At 37.2% G+C, this 15,050-nt stretch overlaps 1 pseudogene; it reads right to left on the reverse strand.

Annotated features, from left to right (window-relative positions):
* Window positions 1-12,899: 12,899 nt before the first annotated feature.
* On the reverse strand, window positions 12,900-12,988 carry LOC112534802 (annotated as a pseudogene).
* Between the last annotated feature and the right edge of the window lie 2,062 nt (window positions 12,989-15,050).

The raw sequence follows: 15,050 nt of genomic DNA on the forward strand, positions 1-15,050 counted from the left end.
CCATTTGCACTAACAACAAAACCAAGAAACACAAGTTTGTTTGTGCAAAAATCACACTTAGCAAGGTTAGCATATAAAGAATTCTCACGCAAAACCATCAACACCATCCGAACATGTTCAATATGCTCACTAAAGCTCTTACTATAAATCAGGATATCATCAAAATATACCACCATAAATTTACCAATATACGCACGCAAAACATGGTTCATTAGTCTCATAAAAGTACTTGGTGCGTTAGTGATGAGCATAGTTTTACACATATTTGCTTGGATATTATTGCGTATGTTCTTAGCAATTATTGTGCTTTTATTCCCAGATCACCCGTTTTTTGTGTTCTTTTGCATTTCAGGAACATTTATAGGACCATCATCGGTGTTTAAGAAATTATAGATCAATACGTGCGGAAACGGACGAGAATTCATCAATATCGGACAAGAGCCCGCAATGCATACATTGAGCCGCGGCACGGACTGGCCGTACTCAACTCAATAACTGATTCTTGAAATTTGCACTCTGGGCACGGTTTAGTAGCCACCGGCCTTGACGGCCGTGGTGGCCAACAGATGTACGGCCATGGTGAAACCTACTTGGTGAGATCCACAATTTCGTACGGCCTTGAACACGGCCGTCTTTGAGTTAAATATATAAGAAAATGAATTTTTCTTAGAAAGAGGGAGGGGAAAAGAGTGACATAGAGCCACAGCTGGTTCGGTTCATCACGGTATTGAGTGCAAGAGAGAGTTGCAGTGAGTAAGAATCCCGGAATCGCAAGTTTCCGAGTGCAAAATAGTAGTGGAGCAATTCAAGAGGCAGTTTGGGAGATTAATCAAAGTGTAGATCCAGATTTGAAGCTGTTCATCCAATTCCAGAGAAAAGGGTGTACATGTTTTATTTTCATTATTCTTTCATTGTAATTGATTTCCTATATTGTTTTAAACATGAACATGTTTAGCTAGACTGATTTAATCAATTGGGATTTCTTTACTATATTGGCTTGATATTATATTGTTGGATTGTTTGGGTTAATTTTGTATTCTTCTTGTTTTCAGTATTAATAAGATAATGCATTATTCATGAGACGTTGTGAATTGTGATGTTTAGATTGCTTTATGAGATTGAGAAATCCGTTTGGCAATTGGAATTTTGAATAACAAGAACTGGTTAATAATTGCTTAGAGATAAGGATAATTAACTAGCCGGATTAAGAATTAACAAAGCTTAATAGAGGCGGATTAAAGCTTAATGCTAATTTAAGAATCAATCGTTAGGAAGAGATTCCAACTTTAGGTTATTAGGTTTAGGAATTCGGTTATCTCGAGAGAAAAACCGAATTCGGTTAAGAATTCATCCACGAGTAGCATAATTAGACTCACCGATCCTTTATCTTTTGTTTGATTGCCAACTAGTTTAGATTCCCTTTGGGTTTGTCTTCTTGTCTTGATTATTTCACTTATCAATTACTCCTGCATCTCCCTTAGAACTTAGCTCGTAGTTAATAGTTAGTTTAGAATTTATTCATCATCCATTTTAGGTTAATATAACAAAGAACAAAGAAGTAACTCTGGGCTTTCACTTTCCCGAGGAATACGACCTTGATACTCGCCATTAGTGCTAGACTGCATCGATAGGTACACTGCCTTAGATTGTAGCTAACACGAGTAGCACCCATCAGTTAGTTAAGCCAAAAGGCATGACCAACCACTCATACAAACCAAATTTAGTTTTGAATGTTGTTTTCCACTCATCACCTATATTCATTCTAATTTGGTGATAGCCACTTCTCAAATCAATTTTAGTAAAGATAACACTTCCATGCAATTCATCTAACATATCATCTAACCTAAGAATAGGATGACGATATTTAATGGTAATCTTGTTAATTGCACGACAATCAACACACATACGCCAAGACCCATCTTTCTTAGGGACTAATAAAATAGGAACAACACATGGGCTAAGACTTTCCCTAACATAACTTTTACTAAGTAGTTCCTCAACTTGGCGTTGTAGCTCTTTGGTCTCCTCGGGATTGGCTCTATAGGCTGGTCTATTTGGAATGGATGACCCCGGCACAAAGTCAATTTGGTGCTCTATCCCTCTTAGTGGTGGCAGCCCACTAGGTAACTCCTTAGGAAACACATTGTCATACTCCTGTAAAACACTTACAAACACACTAGGAAGAGAAGAATTAAGATTATTAGTGTTAAATAAAGTTTCCTTGTACATAAGTACAAGTACTTGCCTATTTTCACTCAAAGCCTTTCTCATGTCTCGCTCTCTAACTAGAAAACTCACTTTTGCTCTCATTCTTGCGCAAATCCTCACTAAAGTCTCCTTTTACCACTCTTTGCTCTCGCCCCTCATTATTTTCCACACAACTCCCCTTTTGCTTGTGCACCTTTTCTTTTTCATGTGCACTCTTACACTTCCTTTTTTCTTTCTCATATGCTTCCATTCGGTCCTTTGTAACTTTTTGTAATTCACAAACTTTTTTAGGACTTAATGGTGCCAAAACATACGGTTTTCCATCCATTACAAGAGAATAAGCATTGGTTCAACCATTATGAATTACAGATCTATCATATAACTATGGTCTACCTAGCAACATATGACATGCATGCATGGGAACAACATCACATAGTACCTCATCATGATACTTCTTTATACTAAATGCAATCCGTACTTGCTTAGTAACTCTAATCCCACTTTGATCATTAAGCCATTGCAAGGTGTATGGCTTAGGGTGCTTAATAGTTGGAAGTCTAAGTTTATCAACCATCATAGCACTTGTTACATTAGTACAACTACCCCTATCAATTATTAAACTACAATTAGCATCATGGTTTTGTACTTTACATGTAGTATGGAATATGTTTTCCCTTTGAGCATCATCATCAATAGGTTGTAAATTAAGAGCTCTAAAGGTTACAAGTACATTACTAACCTCACCCAATTGCACATCATCACAATCCTCCAACTCAGGCATGCCTAGGTAATCCTCCTCACCAGGTTCAAATTCTTCATCACTCTCAAAGACCACTTCACCACCTCGAATTGCCATGGTTCACTTATTTGGACATTGGGAAGATATATGCACATACCCCAAACACTTGAAGCATTGCACTTTCTTTGATTTGAGGTCACTTTTCGTTGTTGGCTTAGTGTTAACATCAAATTTAGGGGCTGCCTTGATGTCCTTTAATGCCTCACGACCCTTGTTAGGAGGCCGATTGCTCCCTTTCCATGTGTTACTCCATTTTGAGCTAGGGGCAGCACTTCTGTTCTTGGTTTTTAATTGCTTTTCCACCTTTACGGCCATGTGCAACATGTCCTCCATCTCTACATAATGTTGCAATTCAATTATGTTAGCAATATCATGATTCAAACCATGCAGAAATCTTGCCATTGTGGCTTCCCTATCCTAATCTATATTGGCTCTAATCATAGCTATCTCCATAGATTGCCAATACTTCTCAACACTCTTACTACCTTGTACTAAATTTTGTAACTTGTTGTACAAATCCCTTTGGTAGTGCGATGGCACAAACCTTTTACGCATAATGCGTTTAACCTCATCCCATGAACCAACTTCGGGTTCCCCATAATGCCTACGACCACTCACCAATTGATCCCACCAAATGGCAGCATAATCACAAAATTCAACAATAGCAAGTTTAACCTTTTTAGACTCACTATAGTTATGACATTCAAAAACCCTTTCAACCTTCTTTTCCCACTCCACATAAACTTCAAGGTCACTCTTACCATGAAAAGATGGTATTTTCATCTTAATGCTACCCAAATTAGTGTCAATTTTGGGTTGGAGATTATGTCTAGAACCTTTAGACTCACTTTCTTGGTCATTATCATAACCATCCCCTTTAGACGTTTTAGGCATATCATTCAATAACCTAGTTAATTTGTCATCTTGTTTTTGGAATTGCTTTTGCATATGTTCTACTACATCTCTCAATGTATAAGCTAAATTTTCCAAAGTCAATGGTTGTTCAGATGACATGGTTAAACCAAAAGACTAGAAAAGAAAATAAAAAAAAAGACGTGATCAAGTGTTATACTCTGGAGGCTTCTTATAGTCAAAGGCAAAATAAGAAAAGATCACTCCCTCATGTGTTTCACTCACAAAGAATTGAATTCCTTATAGAAATTAAATCAAATTGTTCTAGTAATCACAAGAATAAGTTTTTCACAACCTCTTAACGTTTATTAATTCTGAAGTTCAATAGAACACTCGTGAATCAATAAAACGAATTATAAGCGTGTGAACAAAACAAGCTTACAACTAATCAAACAAGACTCAATTAACCCAAAAGAAAAGCTTTTTAAGAGAAAACAAAATAATTACCCAAATCAAAATTTCAAGAATGAAGATCAGCTCCAATCAATTAAAAAGAATTGTGGAATGAATCAATCAAGAATCAATTCTTCAAGAACTACCCAACACAAACGGTTAGGGTTAGTTTTTCGTTCTTTTCTTCTTCTTTTTTAGAAATCTGCCTTGGTATGCGGACAGCAATGAAAATAGTATTTCTTTTTTATAATGATGCGAACAGAAATTGAGATGAAATGGAAGACAGACCCCTAATTGAAAAGAAAGTAAACCAAACTTACAAGTTTGGCTTTGATACCAAATGATACGAACTCGAACCGGATACGTTCAAACACCAAGATGAGCAATGGTGAGAAACTCAAACTGATAAATGCTCTCCCTATTTATGAGGAAGCACCCTTACCAATAAGTTCGAATTGTCGCTCCAAAATCTAACTCGAAAGTTTGCAATTGATTATGGAACTAACAAACTTAGCAATAGAACTAGTAAGCCCTTTAGTTATAAATAGATGAAGAATGTTCAAACAACCCAAGAAACTAATAAAAAGTTAATTGATTGATCAAACATGTAGATGTGAAACTAAATCAAACAAGTGAATTTAATCTCAAAAAATTCAATAAGGAGCACCTTAAGGAATAAGAGAACAACTCAAATAAAACTTCATTCAGAAATATATATTGATCTTATTGCTTTAGCCGAAATACATAGCTCTATTTATAGAGTTTTGAAGTGATTCTAAATCCTAAAAGGACAAAGAGATAAGGAATAAAAATCAAACCCTAAAAGACTCCTAATATGCAGTTAATCTTATCCCTATAAGGAAGGATAAGATAAAGAGTAATCTAACCCTAATTAAAATCCTAAATTCATGGGAGGAAGATCTCTTTATCCAATACTTCTAAAAATAAAGGAAATTAACTAAAAACGGGTCCATTACAAATGTTTCTCTTTTTGTAGGCAGCTTGTAAGGCATGGTGACTCCTTATGGAAGTTGAGCTTCTGCCCCCTTTCTGCGCAGCTCACAGGTTGTAAGGCGTGGTCACGCCTTATGGAAGTTGAGCTTCTACCCCCTTTACTCATTAATAGCAATTGATGTCACTATCTTCAAGGCATTGTTATCATCATCAAAACCATCAAAAGCACCATCATTAGCCATCTTCAAAACATGCTCCAAGTAAGAATCTAAGGCTTGCTTGAACTTCTTACTCCTTGCTCGTGTCATTGGTCCTCCATAGGCTAGTGGATCCATGCTAGTTGACTTAGATGCATCCTTGGTTGCATCAGGATGTTAGGACACTGTGTCTTTATGCACTTAAGTATGTTATTTTGTAGCTGATTGATGACTTGAATTATAGAATTACAGTTACCTTTCTTTGTTGTTCATTATCCTTGGAAAACAATTGATGGTGTTTTACATATCAAACCTGCCGGGTTATATCGGTGTTATTTAATTATTTTTTTGAATTGTCGAATTTTAACTTAGAACGTTGATAATGTCATATGCATGTGTTTCTTAAGTAATGATTCAATTAATGATGTTGCGAACCAATTGCACCTAATACCACACTTCAAAGTGAGTTTTTGAGCCTGTTGAGCATTCATTATACTTATGCTCTTTATATTTCTTGTTTGAGTGTGCATTGTACTTGACTTTGCTTCTAGAACTTACTTTGTAATGCTTGTTGAAGTTACATGAATATTGTGGATACCATGAGATGATTTGGGCGATTTAGGATTCACCACATTTGGCTAAAGCCTACCCTTTATGTTTCCATTAGTTAGCCAGTTTTGGGCCTTAACCTTTTCTTCATAATCTACACCTATACACTTCAGTTATACCATTCTTTACATTTGTCTTTCCTCTACCCTTATGCTGGAATTGGCTTTTGGGATTTGCTTACCCCTATGTGGGATTAAAATGCCAAGTTGCTATGTTGGTAAATTCACGAAGTCTTTTTGATATTTTAGATGCTCCCTTTGATCCAAACTGTATTTTTTATTCTTTACGTTTGTTCAAGTTGTATGCAGCGGTAGCTTATAAGCTGCTAGTTCATTATTCAAAAAAAAAAGAAAAAAAAGAAGAAGAAGAAGAAGAAGAAAAATAAACAAAATTCTTTAATTATTTATCTCTTTATTGGATTTAGAGCATTTGTGAGCGTTATTCTACGAAGTAGGGATTTTAGTGAATAATTATTTTTGTGTTTTTAGGCATTTAATCCCTTGAGCATATACTGTTATTTATTTGCAAGATCTCCAGCATTTTCACACTTCTGTCCAAATCTCTGTACCTTTACCTTAGCCCTATTACAACCTTGGTAAAGACCCTTTGATTTTGGTATTTACTTATTCACAGTAGCGAAGATATGATTTATGAGCAAGCTTATGGTGAGCGGGTCTTGTGCATTTGCTTTGAGGGATTTGTTATTCACCTAATATACACTTTGAGCGACTTGATTGATCCCTGTGAGGCATTGGTTCGTGATGTTTGTGTTGAGTTATCATTTAAGTTATTCATGCATTAATATTATTTCCATTCTCTGTTAATGATTTGCAATTTGATTTATGATTGAGTATCCTTTGAGATGTGTTGAATACTATCTGTTGTGGACTAGGGGCATAAATTGTAAGGAATTGCTGACTACAGTTTTGTGACTTGAGTTATTAATTGCTTGAGGACAAGCAATAGCTTAAGTGTGGGGTGATATGATGTGCATAGTTTTACACATATTTGCTTGCATATTATTGTATATTTTCTTAGCAATTATTATGCTTTTATTGTAAGAACACCCGTGTTTTGTGTTCTTTTGCATTTCAGGAGAATTTATAGGACCATCATCAGTATTTGAGCAATTATAGATCAATACATGCGAAAATGAACGAGAATTCATCAAGATCGGACAAGAGCTCGCTATGCATCAATTGAGCACAGCCTAGGTCAATGCCGTGCTGATTAGCATGGCCTGGACTCTAGCCGTGACCAACCATGAGCTTTTGGTCTTCAAAACATGGCATTTTGGGCACGATTTCCATAGCCACCACGGCCTCCAGCACGGTCTATGGTGGCTCAGCACCGACGGGGGCACGGCCGTGCTGAGACAAATATATAAGGAAAAATATTTTTTTAGGGTTAGCTAAGCAAGAAGTAAGGAGAGAGCCCTAGCGACTGGTTCAGTTTTTGCATAGTGCTGATTTTGGGAGAGAGTTGGAGAGAGGAAGAATCCCAGAATCGCAAGGTTTCAGATGCAAAAGAGTAGTGAAGCAATTCGAGAGGCAATTGGGAAAACTGATCGTGCTGCTGATTCAAATTTGGAGCTGTTCATCCGATTCGAGAGAAAAGGGTGTATATGTTCCATTTTTGTTATTCTTTCATTATAATTGATTTCCTAGTTGTTTTAAAGATGAACATGTTTAGCTAGATTGATTAAATACATTGGGATTTCTTTACTATGTTAGCTTAGTACTAAATTGTTGGATTGTTTGAGTTTAGTTTTGTATCCTTCTTGCTTTCAGTATTAATAAGATGATGCATTATTCATGAGACGTTGTGAATTGTGATGTTTAGATTGCTTTATGTGATTGAGAAATCCATTTGGCGATTGGAATTTTGAATAGCAAGAACTGATTAATAATCACTTAGAGATAAGGATAATTAACTAGCCGGATTAAGAATTAACAAAGCTTAATAGAGGCGGATTAAAGCTTAATGCAAATTTAAGAATCAATTGTTAGGAAGATATTCCAACTTTAGGTTCTTAAGTTTAGAAATTCGGTGAGCTCGAGAGAGAAACCGAATTTAGTTAAGACTTCGTCCACAGGTAGCATAATTGGACTCATCAATCTATTATCTTTTGTTTGATTGCCAACCAGTTTAGATTCCCTTTGGGTTTGCTTTCTTGTCTTGGTTGTTTCATTTATCCATTCATTCCTGCATCTCCCTTAGAACTTAGCTTATATTTATTAGTTAGTTTAGAAATTATTCATCATTCATTTTAGGCTAATATAACAGAGAACAAAGAAGTAACTCTCGGCTTTCACTTTCCTGAGGAATACGACCTTGATACTCGCCATGAGTTCTAGACTGCATCGATAGGTTCACTGCCTTAGATTGTAGCTGCATAATAGCATATCATAAGTCTTCTCATAAGATATATACTCTTATAACTATTAACTCTAATATATTCTATTTATGATATATGATCATAATAAAGTCTATATAGGATATATACTAATAGGTGGTGTTTAAGAGAAACATATACAATTAGATAAAGTTGAAAGACTTGATCTAATAAATGTAAGTTTGATATTAACTCTTAAAGTTGGCATCAAGACATAAGATTCTATTGTGGATACCATATTGTTTGACCAAGTGAAGACTGTGGTTGACCCATCTAAATGGATTACATCCATTAAAGTGCAAGTAAGTTTTTTGAGAAAAACTAACATAGAAATCTTTGCAAAAGGGTTGAGCAAAGAAAACTTAATAAGTTACTGCTAGCATCCCTTTTCCAGATCTAGATATCGAGGGAAAAACGGAAGACCTATGATGAGAGTTACTACTTTCTCGGGTCTCGGGAGGAGAAGGACAAGCGAATTCAAGGTTAAGGTCAAAGTATATCCACCTAAAATTATCTTCTTGAACTTAATTTGGACCTAATTGTTATTTGAGAGTTAAAATGGTAATTTTTACAATATCAAGGACTAAACTGTAAAATTTGAAACTTACTCTATAGAGCGAATCAGTTGTTCATAAGACTAATTGAATTTTGACACCCCGACGTTGTTTCTTTAGATGATTTTTGATGTGCATCATTTTATACATGTTTATATACCCAATTATTTACATTTTGTGTGCATAGTTATCTTGTTTTATGCCACAATCACTTGTGTTTAGGTTCCTTTCACGTTTTAGGTCATTATCGAGGGACATTATCAGTAATCATGGGAAATATGCGCAATTACAAACTAGAATCCATCAAAATTGAGCAAGGACTAGCATTCCAAGGTTGAGCACGGCCTGGACTCTGGCCGTGCTCAACCATCAACACTTGACCCTCAAGAGTGCCATCTTGGCATGGTTTCCGAAGCCACCACGGCCCATGGTGGCTCAACATCAGTGAGGGCATGGCCAGGAAGAAGCCGTAAGTTGCAGGATGCGGAGGTCTAGCACGGCCTGGACTCCGCCCATGCTGATCAACACGGGCTTGATCACGGCCGCGCTGAGAGATTTATATAGGCAAATGCAATTTATTGAGTTAGGGTTCGATTTTTTGACTTGATTTCACATATACAAGCATAAGCCATCTTTTCCCAAACTTCAATACTCGACTTTAGAAGACCATTTCATCAATTGCAGGAAGGATTACATTAGTTTTAACATTAAATTGAAGATCAAGAAGAGATTTGGGGCATTCAAGAGGCAAATTAGGGTTCATCATTCGGAATTAGGAATTTAGGATTTTTCATCCAACTTGAAGAAGAAGGGTATACATGCCTTCAATTTACTTTTCTGAATTTTTTTACTTTGTGTTGCTTATTAGTATAGTAACTAAATTTGTTAAACCCATTGGGGTTCGTATGTTGTTGGATTACTTTTAATGCTTATGAGACTTTGATTATCAATGCTTGTCTCTTCTTGCTTTCATTATTAATAAGAAATCACATTATTCATGAGGCGTTAGTTGTGGTATTTAGATTGCTTTATGTAATTAAGAAATTCATTTAGTAATTAGAAATTTGAATAGCAAGAACTGGTTAATGATCACTTAGAGATAAGGGTAATTGACTAGCCGGATTAAGAATTAACAAATCTTAATAGAGGTGGGTTAAAGCTTAATGCTAATTTAATAATCGATCGTTAGGAAGAGATTCCAACTTTAGGTTATTAGGTTTAGGAATTCGGTTATCTCGAGAGGGAAGCCAAATTCAGTTAAGAATTCATCCACGGGTAATTGCAATTGGTAATCAATATAATCTTATCTTCACTAAAATCCAACTAGCTTAGGTCCCCTTAGGTTTGCTTTTTCCTTTGATTGTTTTACTAAATCCTTTCAGTCTGTCTGACACTTAGTTAACCACTTGTTTACACTTAATCATAAAGTAGCAACTTCATTGATTTTTTAGGATTAGATATCATAAGACGCTGCAGTAGTTCTAGGATCACCCTTACCCGAGAATACGACCTTGATACTCACCGTTAGTGCTAGTCTGCATCGATAGGTTCACTGCCTTATATTGTAGCTACACAAATAACCTATCAAGTTTTTGGCGCCGTTGCCAGAGAACTTTTGTGTGAACTAAAGTGAATTTGTGTTTCTGTTAATCTAGCCGTTTTTTATTTTTTGTCTTTTCATTTTTTTATATATATTCTTTATTATCGTATTTATTCTTGTGTTCTTTGGTTACTGCCTTTCGGTTTCAGGTAGTTTATGACCAGGAGCTCTAATCCTACTCTTGTACACCCTCTTGCTGAACTAGAGCGATCCCTCCATTTATTGAGGAGGCGTATGTGATATAGATGATTCTATGCATGTTTACTGACTGTTTATCAATCGTTTATTCGTATATTTGAGTCATATTTATTCCTGTTTGATTGCACTTTTGTATGTTTATGAGTTTTTCAGGTTTTCGGACTCCTTGATGGGAAATTGATTGATTTTTGGGCAGAAACCAAGCTATTTGGATGATTTACGCATATTAGATGTTTGTCGGATTCGATTCCTTGTTGGTGTGCAATTCGAGGCTTTTGCACAGGCAGTTGCACGACCTCCCTTGCCCTTTGCACGGGCCGTGCATATTTGCATGAGCTATGGCACGGGTTATGGCACTTATGCCTATAAGTAGGCGCATGCAACACAAGACAGGGTTCCGCTTCTGATTTTTTAAACTTTTCTACGCGCGCGACCCCGCACTTCTACACCTCTATTCTTGACATTTTGGGAGACCAACGTCATTTCAAAGGATTGATTTGGGAGATTCAAGCAAAGATTGAAGGTTCTAGATGATTGATCGAGACATCCGAGATCTATACTTGAGGCTGGTTTTAGAGTTGGCTTGCAACATTCCCACTCTGATTCGAGAGAAGAGCGGTTACATGTTTTATTTCCTTTTCTATTGTTTATTTCCTTTTGTATTTGTTTCTTTCATTATGAGTAGCTAGGGGCGCCGAACCCATTGGGGTTCACCTTTGTTGATGGATTGTGCTTAGTTATTAGATTTTTATTTGCCATTCTTGTAATCTCCTTGATGTTCAGTAATAAAATTTGATTCGGTTAATTTGAGACTTTGAATTAATTATCTTATAGGTTGTTTCTTGACATTGAGAAATGCTTATTATAACTGGAATTTGAATAGTAAGTACTGGTAGTTAACACTTAGAGATAAGGTTAATTTACTCGCCGGATTAAGAATTAATAACTTTTAATAGTTCTAAATCACGCTTAATGCTAATCTGTAATAATCTGATAGGAAGAGATTCCATTAGGTTAGTGTAGGTTTAGGAACTCAGAGAGCTCGAGAGAGGAACCGAATTTGATTCAGGATTTAGGCACAGGTAAGCAAGATTGGTAACTTATAAAATCAACCTTAGAATTCCATCACTTAGGTACCCCCTTGAGTTTGTTTCTCTTATTGCGGTTGTCTTTCGATTGTAGTTGCTGTTCATTTATTTATTTGCATTCATAGTCATTGTTAGTTAATTTAGACTTGTCACACCTTGTTTCAGACTAGATAACATAGTGAATAGTAGTAACTCTAGGTTCACCCGATCTTCAGGGATACGACCTTGATACTTACTAGTGATAGGCCGCATCGATAGGTTGACTGCCTTAGGTGTAGGTTGCATCAATAGCCCATCAAGTTTTTGGTGTCGTTGCCGGGGAACCGTAACTTTGAACTAAAGTGAATTATTTTTGTGTTACTTTAGTCATTATTTGTTTATTTATTTATTCTTTATTCTTTATTTTATTGTTTTTATTGATTGGTGGTTGTTTGGATTGTCGTTTTCAAGTAGTTTATGACCAGGAGCTCCAATCCTGATCCCGTAGAACCCTTATCTGACCCGGAGCGCTCTATCAGATTATTGAGACGACATTTGCAGGCAGTTGAGGAGGAGGTCAGAGTTACAGTTTAGGTTCATAGAGCTAACGTGATGGAGAACCACAACCCCCAAGCCGATGACGACCATAGGACGATGTACGAGTTTTCTCGACCATCTTTGGATGGGATGAAAACTAGTATTGTCAGACCTGCTGTAGTGGCCAACAATTTTGAGATAAAGGCCAATGTTATCCAGATGATCCAGTAGAGCGTGCAGTTTGGAGGATTGCCCCACGAGAATCCTAATGCACATATCTCTAACTTTTTGGAGATTTGTGACACATTCAATATAAATGGAAAACCGATGACGCCATTCGGTTGATATTGCTTCCATTTTCCTTAAGGAACAGAGCAAAGAGATGGTTGCAATCTCTTCCATAGCAAACGATTACTACCTGAAAGGCGTTGGCTGAAAAATTTCTCTATAAGTATTTTCCTCCCACTAAAACTGCTAAACTTAGAAATGACATATCTTTTTTTGTGCAGTTTGATGATGAAAGCATGTACGATGCATGGGAGAGGTGCTGCCCACATCACGGATTGCGGTGTGGATCACGAGGTTGGACCTTCTACGTGGGTTCAACCTTGCAATGAGGCGGATGATGGATCTTGCCGGCGGTGGGGGCTAAGCGATGGAAGCCTTGCGGCGGGGCTCAAAACTTGATAGAGGAAATGGCCATGAACAATGAGCCGATCAAGAAAACAAGGAGTGGTCAACCAAGTGGATTCTACAGTAGCCTTGGCAGCCCAGGTGGAGCTTCTAGCCAAGAAGATTGACCAACTCTGAATCTTGGGTTCATGCGGCGAACAACGCTGCGAGTTTGTGGTGGCTGCACTGATCACGAACTATCTTTTTGTGGGAGGTATGTTTGCTTCATCTTCCTCTACTTTTCCATCTGTTTCTGTTGTGTCTTCTGATGTCAAGCAGGTTAATTATATGGGAAATGCCCCAAGGTAGCAGAACGACCCTTATAGCAACACATACAACCCTAGGTGGTGTAATCATCCCAACTTCAGTTGGAGGAACAATAATACCCAAGTTCCACCTGGTTTTTAGAAACTTCATCAGCAGCTACAGCAACAGCCAGCTGGGCCTGCACAAGCTCTTCCTCCACCAAAAAAGAAGTCAAATTTAGAAAAGCTTATGATGAAGTTTGTGTCGACTACGGAGATGAGATTCTAGCAGACTAATAGTGCACTTAGGAATCAGCAGGCCTCGATTCAGAACTTGGAGACTCAGATTGGCCAAATTTCTAAGATGCTGTCTGAGAGGCAACAAGGAGCGCTCCCCAGCACCATTAGTTTCAACTCCTTCTAAGCCTGTTTTTGACGACTCCACTAATGATGTGCAGGTTGAGGCGAGCAGTAAGGTTAAGGAACCTGAGGGACAAAAGGTGAAACCAATCCCAGTCAGGGAATATCAACCCAAGATTCCTTATCTGCTGGGCTGAAACAAGCGAGCCTTGAAGTAGTTGATAAGTTTTGGATATTCTTAGACAACTGCATATTAACTTGCCTTCTATTGACATATTGAAGCAGATGCCGAAGTATGTCAAGTTCTTAAAGGACATACTTAGCAGAAAAAAGAAGTTGGAGGAGGTAGCCTATGTTAAGCTTAACGAAGAGTGCTCAGCAGTGTTTCAGAGCAAGTTACCAGAGAAACGTCACGATCCAAGGAGTTTTACTATTCCTTGCACTTTAGGTAACTAGTGTGTTGATGATGCATTAGCTGATTTGGGGGCTAGCATAAATGTCATGCCCACTAGTTTGTTCAATAAGCTAGGTATGGGGGAGGCAAAACCCACTAGGATGTGCATTCAATTAGCTGACCATTCTGTTAAGCTTCCTAGGGGGATTGTGAAGAATGTGCTAATCAAGGTAGATAAGTTCATATTTCCTGTGGACTTTGTGGTTATGGATATGGATAATGAGCATAGTGTACCGTTGATTTTGGGGAGACCTTTCCTTGCCACGACTAGAGCTAAAATAGCCGTATTTGAGGGAAAGTTAGAACTTAATGTAGGGGATGACTTTATTACCTTTAGTTTACCTCCATTTGATAGTTCTCCCACCGACCATGTTCATGCCATTTGCAGTATTGATGGAATTGGTCTTGCATGTGATAAGCAAACACAGGATGTACAAATGGATGATGCTATACATGTTTCTTTCCCTGTTGATATGTGTTATTCATCTGAACAAAACAACTTGTATCAATTTGAGACTTTATGCTATGATACACCCGAGAAGGGTAGTTGCAAGTTTGTTTATGATAGGTCACTTAGACAGGATTTGGAGTGGATAAATGGGCATCCCAATTCGATGTGGAGAGCACCTCCTTGGTCATCTACTGCACACATTGGACCTCCTCTTTACGCTTATATGCCTCAAGCCCCAACTTACATTGAGCCCACCTTCTCAATTTTCCTACGATGCAGGAATGCTGCTGCAAAGTCCAGCTAGATGACTCGAACAAAAAGAAGTGCCTTCGGGAGGCATTCCCGAATCTATTTATGCTTTTTTGAGTTTTGAACATCTTTTATTTATGTATTTATTTTATTTTTTTTAGTTAGATATTTCAGTTTATTTTTAGTTTGTTTTATT

The sequence above is a fragment of the Ricinus communis genome, chromosome 4 (assembly GCF_019578655.1).
Source record: "Ricinus communis isolate WT05 ecotype wild-type chromosome 4, ASM1957865v1, whole genome shotgun sequence".
Taxonomy (NCBI): domain Eukaryota; kingdom Viridiplantae; phylum Streptophyta; class Magnoliopsida; order Malpighiales; family Euphorbiaceae; genus Ricinus; species Ricinus communis.